Here is an 11,623-nt window from a genome sequence, read left to right on the forward strand (position 1 = left end):
GAGAGAGATGAGTTCCTATTCATTTAATATCACAAGACTCTTTCTTTGGAAAGTAGGGTAAGAACTCTAGAACGTGTTATTCTAGCTGATGGCAAATCAACCCATTGTCTCTACTGTAAGAAGGATGCTAAGAAAAATACCTGGGAATATTCAGCATCAAATTCCCCTGAAGTCACTTGAGACCACCTTCTTCCTTTACACACAAGAGCATGTCAATAAAAAGATAAGCCATGTTGTCTATGACCAGGAGTATTTATAGGTAAAAGTTGCATGTGCCATTTCCTATAATGCAATGTGCACACAAGATGGCCACAGCTTCAAAACTAATTTTCTAATCTATACTATAAATAAATGCCTGCAGTTGAAATCTCAGTGAATATGAGTTAGAGATGGCAATCTTAAAATGCAGATGCCTATATTTAAAAAAAAAGAAAAGAAACAATACTATTTTTTCTTTTTTCATTAGATATTTTTCACATTTACATAAGAAACTAGATCCTCATAGGACAAGAATCAAGTGCAACTTTCAGGATCATCTTCATCAGGCTAATTTGTGCCTCAGAAGACAAAATCATACACAACAACAAAGACCACTCAGAGATGCAATGCAACTATAGGCTGATATTTTGAAAAATCAGTATACTGCACACCCGAGAGTAAAAAGTCCTCTCCCCTTTCCTCTTCTGTCCCTCCCACATTCTTTTTCCCCTCTCTCTTTCACCTCCTTCATTTGTTTAGAAACAAGGTCACGTATAGCTTAGGCTGGCCTTGAGGAAAACCTCAAGCCTTTTGCCTCCACCCCAAAAGTGCAAGTGTAGGAATGACAGGCATGCCTACCATGTCTGGCTATAACAGTATCTCTAAAATCTTATTAGGAGTCTGTGGAGTTTAAAGTACCAGCATTCTCAAAAAGCTAAATCTTGTAACTTTTAGAAAGAGATAAGCAACTACAGTATCAAAATTGTAGTGACTAAATCAAAGATTCTGACATTCACACATTACCTATAAAAACATCCAAATATCTAAGAATAGTTGCTAATCATCTGTAAGGTCTTATTTACAGCTCGAACAGAAAAAGGTGTTAAGGATGATTCTGCTGCTGCTGGCACCATCCTCGCGGTGAAAATCATGGCCCCAATCAGCTCTCACCAGCATCTTCACCAGCATTTTCTCAATACCTCTCATCCCACAATCCAGTCTTTCTAGTTTTCAAGCCTCCAGTTCTGCCTTGTGCTCAGAAACAAAGCTTTCCTCCCCCTACTGCTCCAGCTGTGCTTAGGAATTTGAGTTCCTTGTACAGGTTTTGGGATCTGCACCTTTGCTATACTTCAGCTCCACCTAGAAGGACTATTCTGCCACGACCTATCAACAGCCTATCCACTGCTGAAGGAAGCTCACATGACACCTCCCCAAAAACACTCTCTGGATCCCTGAGGATCTAAGAGGCCTCTTTCAAAGGCTCAGGTGCTAGCAGCTTGGTTCTCAATGTGGAGAGCTGATGAAACCATTAAGAGGCAGGGCCTGGAGGGGAGCCTGGCTCACTGGAGAAAGATATTACTGTAGTTCTCTGGACTGGGTGATCCTGAAAAAAGCACAAGATTGGAAAAGAGAAGTTGTGGGCCCTGAGTATTCTGTTTTACCAAGGGTCCCTCGCTAGAGACTGAGCTACCTGGCCATGAATTTCTATCCTCCAAAACAATAAAGTAAAAAACTTCTTTCTTTTTAACATTGATGTGAACTTTATATAAAATAAAATTATAAAATTTAAGTGTACATCTCAGAGGCTTTGAACATACTCTCTATTGTATAATTTTTACCTCTTTACAGTTTCAAAATATTTTCATCACTGCCAATGGAAATTCCATAGCAATTACACAGTACCTCCTTATTCCTCCCCGTGCCCTACCCTGATCTGTTCTGAATATTTCATAAGAATGTGCTGTAATTTGTGTGGAGCTTCTTTACTTATCACAGTGTATTCAAGATGCACCTAGTCTATATCAAGTGGTAGCAAAGGGTGGCATGCTGTTCTCTTGCTGTCTGCTGCTGTGATTAGCAATATTACCAAAAGCAACTTGGGGAGAAAAGGGTTTATTGGTTTACACTCCAGGCCACAGTCCATCACTGAGGGAAGTCAGAGCAGGAACTCAAGCAGCAGCAGCAGCAGCAATCACTGAAGAGTGATGCTCACTGGCTTACTCCCAGGTTTGCATTCAGGTACCTTTCTTAAAGGACCAAGTCCACCTTCCAGGGATGGCTCTTCCCACAGTGGGCTGGGCCCTCTTACAGCAATTACCAACCAAAAACTGCCCCAGAGACATGCGCATAGACAAATCTGATCCAGGCAATCCCCCAACTGAACCTCCTCCAGATTGTGTCAAGACTATGACAATTCAAACTGTGTCAAGGAGACAGCTGAAGCTAACTAGGAGACCTATTTACCAACTAAACCACTTACTTATAAAATTATTCTATAGCAGACATTTTATTACAGAAATGAACTACTTCTTCTAGGTATAATTAGGTACATGCACCTTCAAGATTACCTCTATTATTCTAAGTGGTCAGCCCCCAAAACCTATATATACAAGTAACATTATATAAACTGAATGAGTTGTAATTATACATACACATACACAAACATATGTATATAACAATAATAAAAACAGAGACCATAAATGTGAGAACAAAGGGAGGTATATGGGAAGATTTGGAGGGAGGAAAGGGAGGGGAAATGATGTAATTATTTTTTGAGCTTATATTTAGTGTAGTAATCTGTTACAGGATATTTGATCACACTGTGAACCCCAACATTGTGTTATTTACTGAAAAAAATGTTTCTAGTTGTGGTGTGGCTCAATTCTTAGCACACAATCCCTCTGGCTGGAAATAGACATACCCTTCGGATTCACTTTTAATCCCAAATAATGAAGGTAAAGTTAGTTTGTAAAAGGAAGCACCCATGTTTGAAAGTGATATGACAAAGTGATAAATCAGAGAAAGATTTGACAGAATAGGAGATGTCCAACTCTTAAAAGAAGAAAGGGAAGCCATTTAAGACAGCACAGTGAGGAAAAAAAACAGGAAGGAGGCAGTTTTACAAGTTGAAGAGAAAATGCACTAGACATAGTTGGAGAAAGAAAGAGCCAGAGAATGAGAAGGACACAGAAGATTAGAGCAGATTGCCACAGTTAGTGTGAGGCCAAGCAGAGCAAAAAGCCAGAAGCCAAGAGAGATGCCAGACTGACTCAGTCAGCTTAGAGAGGAGTTTGAGTCAGAGCAACTGAGCTGAACTTTCCAGAGTTCAGGAAGAAATAGGAACAGGTAAGTTTACTCAGCAATAAGTCTCAGAAGCTGAAACATTCTAGGCTAGATAAGATTGTATGGAAGCTACAAGCTTCTATGACTAGGCCTAGGTTAGCAGCCTCTGAGGCAACAATCGCGTCAGGCAAATAAAAGTTACTTTTAAAGTAGTATATTATTATTTTCAAAAACAGAAGCTAAAATAAGATATAGATATAGATATATATTATTGACATATTGTTCACAGGGCTTCTGTGAAGCACAATATCAAAAGCTCCTATAGAACAATGAGGTATCTTTTTTATTGCCTACATATCAAAAGCTCTTAGAAAGCCAGGCATAGGGGTGTCCACTCTAGTGGTTGGGCTAGGAGGAGCACAAGTTGAAGGTCATCCTCAGCTACGCAGAGATCTCAGAGTCATCTTGGGTTATATGAGGCCCTGCGAAAAACAAAATAAAGCAAAAAGGAAAAAAATAAAAGGAAGGAAAGAAAGAAAGAAAACAAAAACATACGCAACATAAGCAGAAAATTTCCTAGAGAACAATTCTGTACCATAGAGAAATGGCGGACATGCCAGGCATTCTATATGCTTGTTAGATTTTTAAACTCCAAATACCAATGTGTAAACATAACGAGGGCCAGGTGTGGTGGCACATGCCTTTATCCCCAGCACTCAGGAGGCAGAGGCAAGAGGATCTCTGTGAGTTCAAGGCCAGACAATTCTACATAAACTCCAGGACAACCAGGACTACATAAAGAGGCCCTGTCTCAAAAACATGAAGGGGGGAAAAAAGAGTATAGAGCCTGAGTACTTGCTAATTAAAATTTAAAATTAAAAGAATTTACACACATGTTTAGAATTTCAACATGATATATTAATAATATACCAAGAATATTTTGGTTTTTTTTTTTCTGAACTAGGGTCTCATGATTTCCCTGTATAGTACGGGGTGACTTTGTCCTGACTCTCCTGCATATACAACTATGCTTATCCCCAATATTAATTTCAGTATCTATTCATAAAAACAACCTAACCTTCTCAAACAGATTAGATCAGTCATCCTTCCAAAATGTAAAAGCACAGCACAAAAGGGCTATATACCCAGAAAGCATAAACACATCAACTATATGAGTCTGACTTACCCAACCCAAACAAATGGGCATATTTATTAAGAATCTACTGCATGTAAAACATTGTGCTAGTTGCTATGAGGGAAAGTCGGATGGAAAAGACACTGTCCTTATACTCATGTACAAGTTATACAAGTAATATAAAAACAAAGTATAAAATAAATATAAAAAGAGAAGGCTCAGTATCAGTTTGCGACCAGAAATGCCATCAAGAAAAGGCTTGTCTAAGAAGAAATTTAACTTTGAATGATCTGAAAGTGTATCGATGAGGAGGAAGACAAAGGCAACTTAAAGTGGAGCAAACACAAGCATGTCCACTAACATGAGTCAACCTCTGTCTGGAGAACCCAGATGAGGGGACTGAGGGAAACAACCGGAAGGCTGAAACACGTGTGTGCACAAGTGAAAGAGGGCTGAAAAGCCAGCAAGAGAGTGACCACCTTTCTCATAAAGCTGGGCTGAGGAGGCCAGGATGCTAAGGGCAGGGCAAACATCAAAGGCCAGCAAGAGGTCAGTGCATCTAAATCACGTTGGCAGAGAACTTCCTTGTTCAGAGAAAGGTAAACAAGAACTCCAGGGTAAGTGGCTCTCAACAATGTGAAGTGCACTCTGGTTCATTTCTCCAGGACCGAGCCACTCAATTCCAGAGTCCGAGTGTTCTCAATGCCCTGAAAGATTTTTATTTAAGCACTGAGACAAATGCAAGTCACAAAAGAAAAGGCTGCGAACAATGCTGTTGCAGTTCTCACAGTCGGTACAGCAGCAAATGCAAAGCATGGTAGATGGCCAGCTTTAATCTCCACATTCCTTGGGCTGAAAGAACGCCAATGCCTGTGTAAGGAAGCCTTCCTTGCCCATCCTCTCTGCGCTCCTGTGCCCTCCATTCAGCATGAATTGACTTCCATCATGGAGTGGATGCACTTGTTCTTAGGTCAGCAAAACTCTACCACAGACCTCTGAAACGGAGCTCAGCTACCCAGCAGAGGCTATGGTTTCCTGCTGGCTTACATGCTTTCTAAACAGGGAATTGCTTGTCAGTATGTAGAGATGAACGTTATTTCACTGATGAAATCCCTAGGCTTCTAGTTTCTCTTGAAAAAAATAGACAACTGGAAAAATTCTCTATCTTGCCATTTTGGCACCTAGCCAGTGTGTTTACTTCTGGCACCAGCTGGTTCCTGCTGGCATTTGTTTTCCGTTTTTATTACCAGGTCTTTGGATAACTGATAGTGTTATCAGAGGGGCACTGCCTGGTTTTACAACCCAGTATTGCCACTTTGGGTCAAGTTACTCATCCTTTCTATGTTTTACAAAATAGGGACAATAATGCTTCAACCTAACTTAGAAAGAGGTTTGGAGAATAAATACAACAGATGTTCCCAATGGGACAGGGCATTACTGTGCTCACAGCCATGTAGTTTTGCTCACAGCCAGGCACTTGCCATATAGCTGTCTATCTAGGACTACAATACAAAGCCCCATAACAAAGACTTTTCTAGTCCAATACGTCAGTGGGGACTGAGGATGAGAAACCCTAACACAGGCCATCAGAGCACCTCTGGACACGGCAAATCTTCCGTGCTAATTACTAGCAACAACACCAGAGCAAGTCCTGGCTTGGTGACTTTACCTCTGCTGGAGAAACTTCTAACACCTCAGGAGCTGCTTTCCCTTTGATGAGTTTACAACATCACAGGAACAGAAGAAGGGCACTAGGAGCTGGAGAATCACACAGCATGAAGAGCAGAGAATGCCTCTGCAGAAGACAAGAATTCAGTTCTGTTGGGAGTGGCTAACAACCACAGCAACTCCAGCTCCTAGGGAAACAATGTGATGCTCTCTTTTGAACTCTTCAGGTGCCTACACATACAGGTGCAGAAAGCCAGACTCCAACACACACGAACACATACACAGATTTTTTTTAAAAAATGTTTAAAATAAGTTAAAAAGAAAAATGTTACTGGAATTACTTGATTCTGCATTATTAAATCAGTAGGAAGTGACTAATTCAAAGAATTATGAAATATATTTTTCTAAAACAAAAATAAGAGTGTACTATAATACTCAATAACATGCAATATTCAAAACATCTATTTCCTAGAGAGATATAGGATACAAGAAATCTATAAGTGCTTCAACTTTAAAAGCTCTAAACAAAATCATGCATTTAACAAACTGAAGATTAACTTGTCACAAAACACTGAGGGGGGAGGGGTAGACTTTGTGAAACTGAAAAAAAAAACCGGAGAGAGATGTTTCAACTCAGAGTAGAAAACCAATTCTAATCCAGCTCCTGACTAGGAAGACCCTCTAGATAATCCAGCTCCTGACTAGAAAGACCCTCCAGATAATCCAGCTCCTGACTAGGAAGACCCTCCAGACTTAAACAGCCTGAGGCAAAAACCCCAGGTGCGAACTGAGGCTTTGGTCTCCATTCACCACAAGAAAAGAGGATCTTGATCTATATCTAAATCTGTTCACAAAGAAAGGAAACAATCAGGAAATCTGTGACTGATGTGCTTGCCAGGAGTTCTGAAGTGCAGCAAAAGCTGTAAGTGCTGACCAGGCCAGGTAAGCGGCCAAGAGCCCCGAGGCCAGTCTCTCTAGACCCCAGCTTTTCCGTCTATAATATTAACAATATTAATGATTATAACTATTTTAACACAACTTTTTCAGGCTTGTGCTCTCAATATTTACATCTAAAGGTTTAAGATTCTCAAAAGAGACCTACTGGAGACTATGTCTGACCCAAGATGGAACAGGATGACAGTTCTGCGGAATCAAAGGCAAGGGAAGCTCACCAGCACTTCTTGTAATCATGGTAAGGAAACTACCATTTGCATTTAGTGCAAATAAAACTAGAGGGCTCAACTCTCTGCAAAATCTACAGCATGGACAATCCAGATGAAGTCTTTTAAACTTTAGCCAGCATAGACCTGAGGGTGCATCTGTGGTAACGCATGAACAAAGGAATGAAGATAAAACATGATGCAGAGAAAGTGTTCCAAAGGTTCTGAGAAAAGAGAACGGTTCTGTCAACAGGAAAAGAGAAATAAATGTTTTATTGAGAGGGTCCAACATTGGGGTGGACTCGGAGGCACAGTTACAGCTCTGGTGCTCATCAAGCAGAACACAGCAGTGGCACAGAAGTGGTCAGGGTCCCTGTTTGGGACACTGGACTCACCATGACTAGATAGTCCAGATGCCTACGAGGTAGAATCTGATGAAGATAGCCTAGATCTCTAAGAATGTGTGCATCAGTTACATGAACATCCTTCCAGACAGTGAGACTTGCTCTAAACATACAGTTCTGATATTTTGAGATCAAATGGAAAAAAAAGCTCTTTTGCATAAATTATAAAGATCTTTTGGCATTTAAGAATTCTATTTACAGCCGGGCGGTGGTGGCGCACGCCTTTAATCCCAGCACTTGGGAGGCAGAGGCAGGCCGATTTCTGAGTTCGAGGCCAGCCTGGTCTACAGAGTGAGTTCCAGGACAGCCAGGGATATACAGAGAAACCCTGTCTTGAAAAAACAAAACAAAACAAACAAAAAAAAAGAATTCTATTTACAGTATTTTAAAGCTATTAAACGCAATTTCCATCTTGACAGCAGCTCAAAAGGGCAGCCAAGAGCAAATTAACCTACTGATTTTAATTTTTATAACTTTACTGTTGTTAATCTAGTATAATTCTTCAAATAAGAGAACCTTACAACTAATGGTTCTTTTTAAAATTTAGGACAACCAACCCTATTTCTCAACTATATACCAAACTGGTTCTTCAACCACATAAAGTTTATAAACTAGCTTCGACCTTTTTAAAGTAGCATGAGAAAAATTACATCACTGAGTTGACCCAAGTGCTTCCTAAATCACAGGAAAACTTGACTCGCTACCAGAAACAAAGAGCCGCAAATCACATGCCATACTACTTCATGTCGAAGAATAAGATCAAGCTAGGGAAATAGTTAACAACTTTTAAATTTCAAATATTTCTGAAATTACAACATGAATTAAAATTGTTTCAGAACTACAGGGGACTGAACACAGGCCTGCTCGGGCATTCTTTCCCTGAGCTACAATCCTGCCTTCTTATTTTCTTTATCAGGAGACAGGGTCTTGTTATACACAGGCTGGCCTACAACTTGGGAATTCCTCTCCCAGGGCTTTGCATATAGTTGGTATTACACGTGTGTACCAATGTACTGGGAGTCACTTACAAGCCATATGCACAACTGTACTGGGAGTCTCTGACAAGCCATATGTACCACTGTATGGAGAGTCATTTACAAGCTATATGCACTATACTGGGAATCACTTACAAGCTATATGTACTAGGACACTGGAAGTCATTTACAAATGAAAGCCTTCTAACAAAAAGGAAGGGTGCATGTAAAGTGCTGACATACACTTCTTCAGAAAAAAAAAAGGAAAAACACTAAAAGAGCTTTATTTTAGTCCAAGGGAAAACATTGCCCCATCTTTGAAATTGTCTTCTGTGATTTTTAAAAACATGAGTTTAGTTTCTGGATACTGACATGCTGTACTTTGATATATAGGATTTTCAAGAAGGAAATAGAACCAAAAAAGAAAAAAAGAAAAAAACAGGAAAGAAAAAAGGACTAGCATGCAAATTTGGAAATAAGCATTTGGCATTTTTGGCCTTTTATGTATTGAATTTTAGAAATGGCTGTATATCTATAGTTCCAGAGCCCCTTCTCCACTGAAAGGGTCCAAGACATGAGTTACAAAATGCAACACTAGGAATTGAAACATCATTAACCTGTAGATCCTGCTACTTGCTTCAGGGAGAAGGGGTGGAGCACGGTGACGTGGAGTGAGTTAATGACCTCCATCAGTCTAGCTGAGGAAACCTAGCGTACATTTTCTTCACTGACGAAAAGTTTAGTATCTGCAATATGTCTGAAGGAATAGAATGCATTGCCACGCCCAAACACCTGCTTGGACAGAGTAAGCCTTAGAAATGAACGTGCTCACCTACTTGCCGTTACACTGTTATACTTTCTTAGCACTTGTTTGGACAGAGGGGGCTGCCTGCTAGTGCTTTCCAAATGCAAAGCAGGCGATGACTGGCCTGAAAATGATTGACAGCTGCAAGTAAGGGGATAAAAGCTAGAACTGAAGATAGGCAGAAGGTTTGAGGCTTGCACACAGCAGCAATGAAAAGAAAAATAACTGTGGGATCCAGTACTAGAGAACAGAAAGCCATTCTTAAGAGGACCCTCAAAGAGAAAAATATAAATATGATTAATGGTTTCATCATCAAAATGAATAGAAAGCTGCTGAGAGTTTATGAGTGCCTCGAAAGGAATCTGAAGTCTGCATTTCCACGAGGACGCCTGTTCCCTCTTCAGCACTGCCCAACCCAGGTCAGCTCAACCACCTCACTATCCCACCATTTACAGATTCAGCCCTGCTGGACTCTGCTCCCACTACACTTGCTCTTCCAGCCTTTGCATTGTAACTGAACACTTCCTGCTCTTCCCCTGATTAGATCACTCTAAACCCTCAGGTCTCATCCAAACCTCTTCAGGGACATTTTCCCAGATCCCACACCACAGCCACACCTATGCCCTTTACTGCCAGATTTTCTAGCACTCATTCCTATCTAAAATCATGCTTTTATCTTCACCAAAATCAAAGGAATTTGAGGGCAGAAACTTTATCTAGTGTCCAATACTCAATTCCCAACGCCTAAAACAGCATGTGGCATCATATAAACTGTCTAATAATTAAATCCAAATGATAATCACTATCCTGAGAAGATAAGTCCTTGGGGCAGTTCTAATTCCATTTCTTTAATGCATTTGATAAAGCAATCTCTAAAGGTTCATGTTTTAGATAGGAAGATCTCAAAGAAAAAAGGTATTCTTCCTTACAATACGAAACATTACATATGTATTGTAATGTATTGTATTACGTAGAGGGGGCACAGTATACACTGTCCCTTCATGGGCATGATTATCTAGCATTTTACTTATGCATAAATACAGCCAAAATACTGTAAATTGCTCTTTGTCATCAAATCTTGCTCTAGAAGTGGATGATGGACAGATGAACCATAGATGGAAATTACCGTTAGGACCTTTAAACAAAAACATCACATGGGACTTGCTATAGTAACTCCAGTACACTGAGAAGTCAGACCTGTTACTGTGTTCATTCAGCCTCACCAACCTTACCCAAACTAGTACTGGGTCTAGTGATGGATTCCATCTGTGAATAGAAACAAATGCCTTTACAACTGCCATATGAAGAGAACACTAAGAAAAGTTCCACAGTGTCCACCCATGTTCCAACCATAAGAGGAAGAAAAAGAGACCTACTGAGATTTTTAAGAACTAAAGACAGGATGAGTGGGCAAAGTGGAGAGCTGAAACCATGGCTAGAACATTCATGACTCATGCTTTAATTTTCGTTTTGTTTTGTTATATCGGGGCTTTCCTTGACGAAGGCACAACGCCAGTAACAGACAGTACCTGCCGGTCTATACCCGCATGTCACCTTGGTCTTGAAGAGGGTGCAAGGCACGGGGCCGAGGCTGGACCACCTGCCTCCTGCTGAGGGTGGGAGTGGGCCCGGGGCCGACTTCCCTCCCGCCCTCCGCCCCGTTCCGCGCCTGCACCCACAGGCCCCGCGGCCCAGGCTAGGTCTGGGGAGCCCGGTGAACCCCGGAAACTCAGGCATTTGGCTTCGCGACCTGTCCAACAGGGCGCAGGAAGACAGCCTACCTCCTCCGCGGCGCGAGCCGCCCGCTGGCCTGCAGACTCGGCTCCGCGGTCCCCGCCGGCGGGGCTGGGGCGGGGCTGCAGGGCGGGACCCTGTTCCGTGACGTCAACACGCTGGTCACGCAAAGACGCGGCCTCTTGCCGGAACCGTGAATAGTGGCAGAGAAGACAGCCGGTTGGTTTGTAGAACTGTCAGTCTTGGGACAACCAGTAGACGGCTCAGACAGGAGACAGTAGGCGGGCCTAGAACTAGCCGCGCCTCCAATGCCTGTTAAGGTATCCAGCTTCCAACTGCAGGGTTGTAGTGGGTTTCATCTTTTCTGTGGAATTCTGCAGAAGGCTTCCCTTAGTCTCTTTATCGGGTTTAGGCTGCAGCCGGTGAGAGGTAACCCTGAGAGTGCATTTCAGGCCCTTGGCCCCTTGGTTTCAACTGTCCAT

The 11,623-nt window shown here is 41.6% G+C and overlaps 1 protein-coding gene across 2 annotated transcripts in view; it reads right to left on the reverse strand.

Moving 5' to 3' along the window:
- Stard3nl (STARD3 N-terminal like) overlaps positions 1 to 11,293 on the reverse strand; it is a 35,285-nt gene extending 23,992 nt beyond the window's left edge. Inside the window, exon 1 of one of the 2 annotated variants that reach the window (XM_031358053.1) lies at positions 11,189 to 11,293. The gene's annotated coding sequence lies outside the window, so the exon portion shown is untranslated. The remainder of the gene's footprint in view (positions 1 to 11,188) is intronic. The other variant, XM_031358054.1, reaches the window with a different exon arrangement.
- Between the last annotated feature and the right edge of the window lie 330 nt (positions 11,294 to 11,623).

Source organism: Mastomys coucha, unplaced genomic scaffold (assembly GCF_008632895.1).
Source record: "Mastomys coucha isolate ucsf_1 unplaced genomic scaffold, UCSF_Mcou_1 pScaffold7, whole genome shotgun sequence".
NCBI lineage: Eukaryota > Metazoa > Chordata > Mammalia > Rodentia > Muridae > Mastomys > Mastomys coucha.